Source organism: Protobothrops mucrosquamatus, unplaced genomic scaffold, assembly GCF_001527695.2.
Source record: "Protobothrops mucrosquamatus isolate PMUCROS unplaced genomic scaffold, P.Mucros_1.0 scaffold_242, whole genome shotgun sequence".
Lineage (NCBI taxonomy): Eukaryota > Metazoa > Chordata > Lepidosauria > Squamata > Viperidae > Protobothrops > Protobothrops mucrosquamatus.
The window spans coordinates 585,399-595,229 of NW_015386318.1; positions in this window are offsets into that span (position 1 = coordinate 585,399).

The following is a 9,831-nucleotide window of genomic DNA, read 5'->3' on the forward strand; positions in this document are numbered from 1 at the left end:
GGCAGCAGGAGGAGGAGGACTGTGGGTCATAGTCCTCGCCCTCCTCCCCCATAACCCTCACTCCCTATAGTCGGGTGATGAAACATCTTCAGGAAAAAATAATCATGCTCAGAGAGCAGCAAGGACTTCACAATTCAACCCTGAGCTACGAATATTCTCTTCCACTGGTACCCTTAATCTCAATCCTGGGTTTGCACGATTTTATTTATCTTATTTATTTATTAAATTTACTTGCCATCCATCTCACTGCTGGAGCAACTCTGGGTGTGCACATCCAGGTAGAATGCAAACATGTCAAGGAAGTTAATAGCCCCCTTCGAAGTGTCTGCAGGGGGAGGGGTCAAAGAAGTTCAAGATGGTGGCTAAAACAGCATGTGAAAAGGGGCAGGGCTTCCATCACCTGCTGGTGGCTATCATCTGGACCAGGGGTCTTCAGACTTGGCCCTTGTATGACTTGTGTACTTCAACTCCCAGAATTCCTCAGCCAGCGTGCCTGGCTGAGGAATTCTGGGAGTTGAAGTCCACAAGTCATAAAAGGGCCAAGTTTGAGACCCGTCTTAAATCTAAAAAACAAAATGGAGGCTGGCTGAGGAATTCTGGGAGTTGAAGTCCACAAGTCATAAAAGGGCCATGGTTGAAGACCCCTGCCCTATACCATTTCAGACAAGTGGCTGTCGAGTCTCTCCTTAAAAACCTCCAGTGATGAAGCACCCACAACCTCTGCAAGCAAGTCGTTCCATTGGTTAATTGTTCTAACTGTCGGGAAGTCTCTCCTTCATTCCAGGTTGCTTCCCTCCTTGATTAGTTTCCATCCGTTGTTTCTTGTCCTGCCTTCAGGCGCTTTGGAGAATAGCTTGACTCCCTCTTCTTTGTGGCAGCCCTTCAGATGAAAAACTGAATGGCCAGATCTTAGAAAAATCACAGAACCAACTGCCATTTCACACAAGATGGTGCTGTTGGGGCATAAAAGAGGCTCTTAGAACAGGGGTCTTTAAACTTGGCCCTTTTATGACTTATGGACTTCAACTCCCAGAATTCCTCAGCCAGCCTCCATTTTGTTTTTTAGATTTAAGACGGGTCTCAAACAGAGATCCGGGTGATTCCGGATCTCCCCTCCTTCCGCCGCGCCCTCAAGACTTGGCTGTTTCAGCAGGCAGGACTGGCCTAGGGGGTATTTTAATTGGTTTTAACAAAATTTTAATAGAGCGGCCAATTCAAATATTTATTTTTAATTATTTTAGATTTGTATTGGGTATTTATGTGGGATTGTTTTAAACTGGCTGTNTTGTTCACTTATTTATTTGGTTTTATTTTCTTACGACAAATCCTTCTCTGCTACTTCAACCACTCTAAAGGACTGACAGAGCACAACAGAGAATGCAGCTAGTCCTCGGGTTACAACCATTCTCTTAGTACCCATTTGTCACCGAAAAAAAATGACTTACAACTGATCCTCACACTTATGACCGTTGCAGTGTTCCCCTGTGGTCATGTGATCAAATATCAGAAACTTTGCAACTGGCATGTACTTACAGTGGATGCAGCATCCCTGGGTCAGCTGATCACTCTTTGTGACCTTCCAAGCGAGCTTCCGGCAGGCCAAGTCAATGGGGGAAGCTGGATTCACTTAATGACTGCACGATTCACTTAACAACTGCAGCGATTGGTTTAACAACCAGGGCGAAAAAAGGTCACAAGACTGGGTCATGTGACTCACTTTACAATCGCCTTGCTTAGCAATGGAAAGTCTGATCCCAATTGCGGTCATATGTCGAGGACTACCTGCCCGTGAGCCACAAGAAAGAATTATTAAAATTATATCACCAAAACAATAAATACTATAAATATAAATGCATCGTTAGCATTATCTTCATCCATTTCCATGATGAAAAAGCATTTCCACTGCTCAAAAGCAGTGACTGGGAGAGGGACCTTGGAGTCCTAGTGCAGCAGCAGCCAAAAAAGCTAATACAATCCTGGGTTGTATAAACAGAGGCACAGAATCAAGATCACGTGAGGTATTAGTACCGCTTTATAAAACCCTAGTAAGACCACATCTGGAATACTGCAACCAATTTTGGTCACCATACTACAAAAAAGATGTTGACACCTTGGAAAAAATTCAGAGAAGAGCAACTAAGACAATCAAAGGCCTGGAGATTAAAACATATGAAGAACAGCTGCAGAACTTGGGTTTGGCTAGTCTAAAGAAAAGAAGAAATAGGAGTGACATGATGGCAGTGTTCCAGTATCTGAGGGGCTACCACAAAGAATTGGGCATCAAATTATTCTCCAAAGCACCAGAGGGAAGGACAAGAAACAATGGTTGGAAACTGATCAAAGAGAGAAGCAACCTGGAATTAAGGAGAAACTTCCAGACAGTGAGTATAATTAACCAGTGGAACAGCTTGAATTCAGATGTTGTGGGTGCTTCATCACTGGAGGTTTTTAAGAAGAGACTAGACAGTCACTTGTCTGAGATGGTAACAGTGATGGCGAACCTTTTAGAGACAGAATGCCCAAAAACTGGTCCCACCCCCGCTCCACCCCCCCTGTCCCACCTCTACTCTACCCCCCAGCCCTTGCCCCACCTGCCCACAGGACCACTCACCGCCTCCAGGGCCCGCTGCAGATCGCCCAGGCAGCCCTGCAGCATCAACTGCATGATGGGGTGTGAGGGCAGAGTCTTGTCTACGCTACCTGGCTGCCATGTCCTTGACTGCGCTGCTCCATGTGGGCCACGCTCGGGGGTGACTCTCCTTCAGGGGGGCTGCTGGAAAGGAGGGGGTCGCGGGGGGAGGCAAGGATGGGGCAACGGCACGTGTGCCCACAGAGAGGGCTCTGAGTGCCACCTCTGGCACCCGTGCCATAGGTTCGCCACCAGTGGTATAGGAGTTCCTGCTTGAGCAAGGGGCTGGACTAGAAGACCTCCAAGGTCCCTTCCAGTTCTATTCTATTCTATTCTATTCTATTCTATTCTATGCCATGCCATGCCATGCTATGCCATGCCATGCCATGCCATGCCATGCCATTCTATTCTATAATTCTATTCTATTCCATTCCATTCCATTCCATTCCATTATTATTCTATTCTATTCTATTCTATTCTTTTCTATTCCATTCCATTCCATTCCATTCCATTCCATTCCATTCCATTCTATTCTATTCTATTCTATTCTATGCCATGCCATGCCATGCCATGCCATGCCATGCCATTCCATTCTATTCATTCCATTCATTCCATTCCATTCCATTCCATTCCATTCCATTCCATTCTATTCTATTCTATTCTATTCTATTCTATTCTATGCCATGCCATGCCATGCCATTATTATTCTATTCTATTCTATTCTATTCTATTCTATTCTATTCTATTCTATTCCATTCCATTCCATTCCATTCTATTCTATTCTATGCTATGCTATGCTATGCTATGCTAAAGGAACCAGAATGATGGGAACTGAAGCTGTTCTCTTGGGGCGAGAAGGGGAACCCCCCCCCCCACTGAATAAGATGAGCAAAGTGAGATTTGATGAAGACAGAAGCCTTTTCTTTTCTTTTCCACAGGGAGATCCACTCCATTTCTCAATTTTCTGGGTTTAGACAAAGACCTTTTCATTTTCTCGGACTTTTTCAATGGCTCTTTAATGCTTAACGGAATTAATTTCCAGCCGCTTTTATCTGCCTTTCCTGGCTTCCTCGTTTTAAGCTGCTTTCTGTCCATGCCTCATTTTAAGGGCACAAATCTGCCCATTGTGAGTCCTTTCAGCTGATGGCTCTTTGATGCTTCTCGGATTGAAGAGCCACTTTAAAACAAATATGTTGGAGGATATGCAAGAAATTCTACTTTGTTGTTATTGTTCAGTTGCCAAACCATTTCTGATTCATTTAGCGGACTTCAAAGTGACAACGGCAGTGAAAAAAGTGACTTATGACCATTTTTCACACAATTGTTGCACATCCCTGTGGTCATGGGGATCTAAATTCAGATGCTTGGCAATTGACTCATATTTATGACGGGTTCACGTGATCCCCTTTTTGTAACCTTCTGATAAAATTAAAGGGGAGGCCAGATTTACTTAACCATGTTACTAGCCTGAGTGAGTTTTGTCCCATTTTACGACCTTTCTTGCCACAGTTGTTAAGTGAAACCCTGCAGTTGTGAAGTTAATAACCCGGTTGTTAAATGAATCTGGCTTCCCCATTGACGTTGCTTGTCAGAAGTTTACAAAAGGGGAGCACGTGACCCCGGGACACTGCCACCGTCATAAGTCTGAGTCAGTGGCCAAGTGGTTGAATTTTGATCATGTGACCAGGAGGATGTTGCAACGGTCATAAGTGTGATAAATGGTCAAAAGTCACTTTTTTCAGTGCCATTGTAACTTTGAATGGTCACTAAATGAACTGTTATAAGTCAAGGACTACCTGTACAATTTGAAGTTTCCAGGTAGGGGATATTTATAGAGAAAAAAGTTCTTTGTGTGAATGTGTTTTGAAGGGTTTATCTTTAGCAAATTCCTTTGAGGGCACCAACTAAACCAGGGATAGGCAACCTTGGCTCTTTTTTGACTGGTGGACTTCAACTCCCAGAATTCCTGAGCCAGCCACGCTGAGGGGAAAGGGAGAGGTTTCCAAGCTGAGCCATGCTGCCTCAGGAATTCTGGGAGTTGAAGTCCACAAGTCATGAGGGGGCCATAGTTCCCCCATGCTGGCTCAGGAATTCTGGGAGTTGAAGTCCACGAGTCATAAAAGAGCCAAGGTTGCCTACCCCTGGTCTAGGGCAGGGGTAGGCAACCTTGGCTCTTTTACGACTTGTGGACTTCAACTCCCAGAATTCCTGAGCCAGCCATGCTGAGGGAAAAGGGAGAGGTTTCCAAGCTGTGCCATGCTGGCTCAGGAATTCTGGGAGTTGAAGTCCACCAGTCATGAAGGGGCCAAGGTTGCCTACCCCTGCATGACTAAACCAACTAGCCAACTAAAACCCAAATCTTAAAGGTTTTGTCTTGTTTGCTATTCTTTGGAAAAAATGCACTTTTCAGCTGAAAAATTATTTAGGCTGGCAATGAAATGATCTCTGCGATTGAACATGTAATCTTGACTTACAACCATTCTTTTTGTGACTGTTCAAAATTACAACGGCACTGAAAAATGGGATTTATGACCATTTTTCACACTTAACGTTTTTTTAATTTATGACCGTTGCAGCACCCCCACGGTCACGTCGTCAAAATTTGGATGCTCGGCAACTGACTCATATTTATGACCGCTGCAATGTCCCAGGGTCATGTGATCCCCCTTTGTGACTTTCTTACAAGCAGTGAGGAAGCCACTTAACAACCACGTTAATAACTTCAGCGATTCGTTTTTAAAAAAGTGACAGGAAAGGTCATAAAATGGTGCAAAGCTCACTGAACCGCTGTCTCGTTTAGCGGCATAAATTTTGGGATGCAATTGTGGTCGTACTTTCGAGGACTATTTGTGCCTCTTTTGTTTGCCTATTGACAGGTCAAGTTGTTGGTCCAAACTGGTGACAGGCAGTGCCTGGATAAAATTATCGTTGAATCTAAAATTCTTCTCATACCATCTCCACAGAAGGCACGTTTCATTTCTGGGCTGCTTCTGATTGGCAGGAACTTCTAAAACAGTGGTGGCGAACCTATGGCACGGGTGCCAGAGGTGGCACTCGGAGCCCTCTCTGTGGGCACACGTGCCGTTGGCCCAGCCTTGCCTCCCCCCGTGACCCCCTCCTCTCCAGCAGCCCTCGAGTGTGGCCCACACGGAGCAGCGCAGCCAAGGAGATGGCAGTCAGGCAGCATAGACAAGACTCTTCCCTCACACCCCATCATGCAGTTGATGCTGCAGGGCGCGGGCAGAGGGTGTGGCCGCCATAGCGCTGCTGGGCTGCCTGGGCGATCTGCGGCGGGCCCTGGAGGCAGTGAGTGGTCCTGTGGGCAGGCAGGCCGGGGTATGGGGGGCAGAGCGGGGGCGGGCAGGGGGATGGAGTGGAGCCGGGGCCAGTTTTGGGGCACTCGGTCTCTAAAAGGTTCCCCATCACTGTTCTAAAATATTCATCAGGACCTTAAGAATATGGAGGCTATTTGTAGCCATGCTGAGCTGGGACAATTTGATCCTCCATTGTCCTTTTATTGGCAAAGCAGATACTATTGACAAGTGAAGAAGCAAAAATGCGTCTTGAAGAGCAGTGATTTTTTTTAGCAAGGGGGCCTCTTCTGCCATATCAAGAGAAGGAATTCTGGGAATTGAACTCCACGCACTTGAAGTCAAGTCATCAAGGTTGAGAAATACTTGAAACATAGCCTCCTTTTTGCGAAAGAGGCAGGGATTTTTTTTGTCAAGCTAGTGAAGCCCACACTAAACAAACTGGAATGGCATTGTTGCTGTATGTCATGAAATAAACTTGTAAAAACTCCATATACAACCTATCTGATTCGAAAATAACCCTACGATTTAAGCATCCTGCTTTGTTTTTAGAACATATTCTTTTGGCCAAGTTTTAAAATCAGGTTGTCCTTAACTTATAACCATTTGTTTAATAACTGTTCAAACTTACAACGGCGCTGAAAAAAGTGATTTATGACCATTTTCTCCCACTCACAACCATAGCAGCATCCCCCGCAGTCACGTGATCAAAATTCAGACGCTTGGCAACTGACTCACATTTATGACGGTCGCAGTGTCCCAGAGTCAGATGATCCCCTTTTTAAATGCTTTTATCTATGACCACTCCTTACTAGCACTGAGAGCATCAAGTACACTAGAATCTTGCTCCTCCTGCTCCTCCTCCTCCTCCTCCCCAACTTCACACACCCCACTCCCTTCTAGCACTGATGATGTTACCTAGCTGGGTAATGAAACGTCTGCAAGAAAACCACCAAGCTCAGAGCACATCAAAGTCTCCTCATTCCAGCCCTGAGCTACAAATATTATCTTTTATTGATACCTAGTTCCTCTAGTTGTTCATCATACAATTTAGCCTCCCGCCCTGATCATCTTTTATGCTCTTCTCTGCACTCTTTCCAAGGTCTCAGCATCTTTCCTTAAGTTTGCTCAAGCTTCTTGTTCTTTGAATCTTTCTGGAAAATCAGCAGCATGAAATAAATAAGGGGAATCTGGAAGCACTCCAGGTGAATAGAGATTACCAGCATTTAATAAGGAAGCAAAACCCAGGGCACCAAAGCAATCATCAGAAAGTGCCGTAGAGATTTGATTTTATTTTTGTTGTGCTCAAAGCACAGGCCATTCCCTCAGAATGCGATTTATGTTGCTCATCCGTGTATGATATGCCATACGCTAAATAAATAACACAATGCAATTTTTCTCTGAGATTTCGTTTCTACTATGAATCGCTCTGAATTTCTGCCTGAATTCCATGCTCTATTATTCAAATGTAATCCATTTGTGTAAAAGGGAAGTGTGTAGTGGGGTGCCCCAGGGCTCTGTTCTGGGCCCAGTGCTCTTCAACATCTTCATCAACGATCTGGACGAGGGGATAGATGGGGAACTCATCAAATTTACAGACGACACCAAGCTGGCAGGAATAGCCAACACTCCAGAAGACAGGTTTAGGATACAGGAAGATCTGGACAGACTTGAACACTGGGCACTATCTAACAAAATGAAATTCAATGGTGAAAAAAGTAAGGTTCTACATTTAGGCAAGAAAAACCAAATACACAGGTATAGTATAGGACAGGTGGTACCTTGCTCAATAGAGGTAACTGTGAGAGGGATCTTGGAGTCCTAGTGGACAATCACTTAAATAGGAGCCAGCAGTGTGCTGCAGCTGCCAAAAAAGCCAACACAGTGCTAGGCTGCATTAACAGAGGGATAGAATCAAGATCACGTGAAGTGTTAATACTTTATTTTATTTATTTTTTATTTATAATTGCATTTATATCCCGCCCTTCTCCTTGCGGACTCAGGGCGGCTGACAATGATTAAAATACTAACATATACATCTAATTAAAATTGGTTAAAAAGAAATATTTAAATACGTCAAATTTAAAAGTAATTAAAACCCCTTTAAAATCCCTTAGGCCAGTCCCGCGAGCTGGAACAACCACGTCTTGAGGGCGCGGCGGAAGGAAGGGAGATCAGGGATCACCCTGATCTCTGGGGGCAGTTCGTTCCAGAGGGTGGGTGCTCCCACAGAGAAGGCCTCCCCCTTGGGGTCGCCAGCCGGCACTGTCTGGCTGACGGCACCCTGAGGAGACCCACTCTGTGGGAGCGTACAGGTCAGTGGGGGGTAATCTGTGGCAGGAGGCGGTCTCGAAGACCACTTTACAATGCCTTGGTAAGGCCACACTTGGAATACTGCATCCTGTTTTGGTCACCACGATGTAAAAAAGATGTTGAGACTCTAGAAAGAGTACAGAGAAGAGCAACAAAGATGATCAGGGGACTGGAGGCCAAAGCATATAAGGAACGGTTGCTGGAATTGGGTATGTCTAGTTTAACGAAGAGAAGGACGAGGGGGGGGGGACATGGTAGCAGTATTGCAATATCTCAGGGGCTGCCCCAAAGAAGAGGGAGTCAAGCTATTCTCCAAAGCGCCTGAAGGCAGGACGAGAAGCAACGGATGGAAACTAACCAAAGAGAGAAGCAACATAGAACTAAGGAGAAACTTCCTGACAGTGGGAACAATTAACCAGTGGAACAACCTGCCTCCAGAAGTGGTGAATGCTCCAACACTGGAAGTCTTTAAGAAGAGACTGGACAGCCATTTGTCTGAAATGGTATAGGGTTTCCTGCCTGAGCAGGAGGTTGGACTAGATGACCTCCAAGGTCCCTTCCAACATCGTTGTTGTTGTTGTTATTGTTGTTATAAGCTCTGTATCCTTATACAGGTAGTCCTCGACTTACAACACTTCATTTAGTGATGGTTCAAAGTTACAACAGCACTAAAAAAAAGGGACTTATGACCGTTTTTCACAGTTGCAATCTTTCTAGCGTCCCCGTGATCACGTGATCAAAATTAAGATGCTTGGTAACTGGTTCATACTTATGACCGTCGCAGTGTCCCCGGGGTCACGTGATCCCCTTTTATGACCTGACAAGCAAAGTCAATGGGGGAAGCCAGATTCACTTAACAGCCGGGTTACTAACTTATCAACTGTAATGATTTACTTAACAATGTATGGCTAGAAAGGTTGTAAAATGGGGCAAAACTCACTTAACAAACGTTTCACTTAACAACAGAAATTTTAGGCTCAATTGTAGTCGTAAGTCGAGTCAACTTACAACACCCCTTTAGTGACCATTCAAAGTTAATAACAGCATGAAAAAAGGTGACTTATGATCGATCCTCACACTTACGACCACTGCAGCATCCCCCCCACAATTACACCATTCAAATTTGATTGCTTGGCATTGGCATATGGTAGTATGGCAGTAACTGTGAGAGGGATCTTGGAGTCCTAGTGGACAATCACCTAAATAGGAGCCAGCAGTGTGCTGCAGCTGCCAAAAAGGCCAACACAGTGCTGGGCTGCATTAACGGAGGGATAGAATTAAGATCACGTGAAGTATTAATACCACTTTACAAGGCCTTGGTAAGGCCACACTTGGAATACGGCATGCAGTTTTGGTCACCACGATGTGAAAAAGATGTTGAGACTCTGGAAAGAGGACAGAGAAGAGCAACCAAGATGATTAGGGGACTGGAGGCTAAAACATATAAGGAACGTGTTGGGTCCTGAGCCTACTGAAGTATTCAGCAGGCTCGGAAATGTTGCAAACGGTCCCTGGCAAACCAAAAGCTGCCCCGGACCAGACTAGCTGGCGCCAGCCTTGTGCGCATGCGCAAGGCGC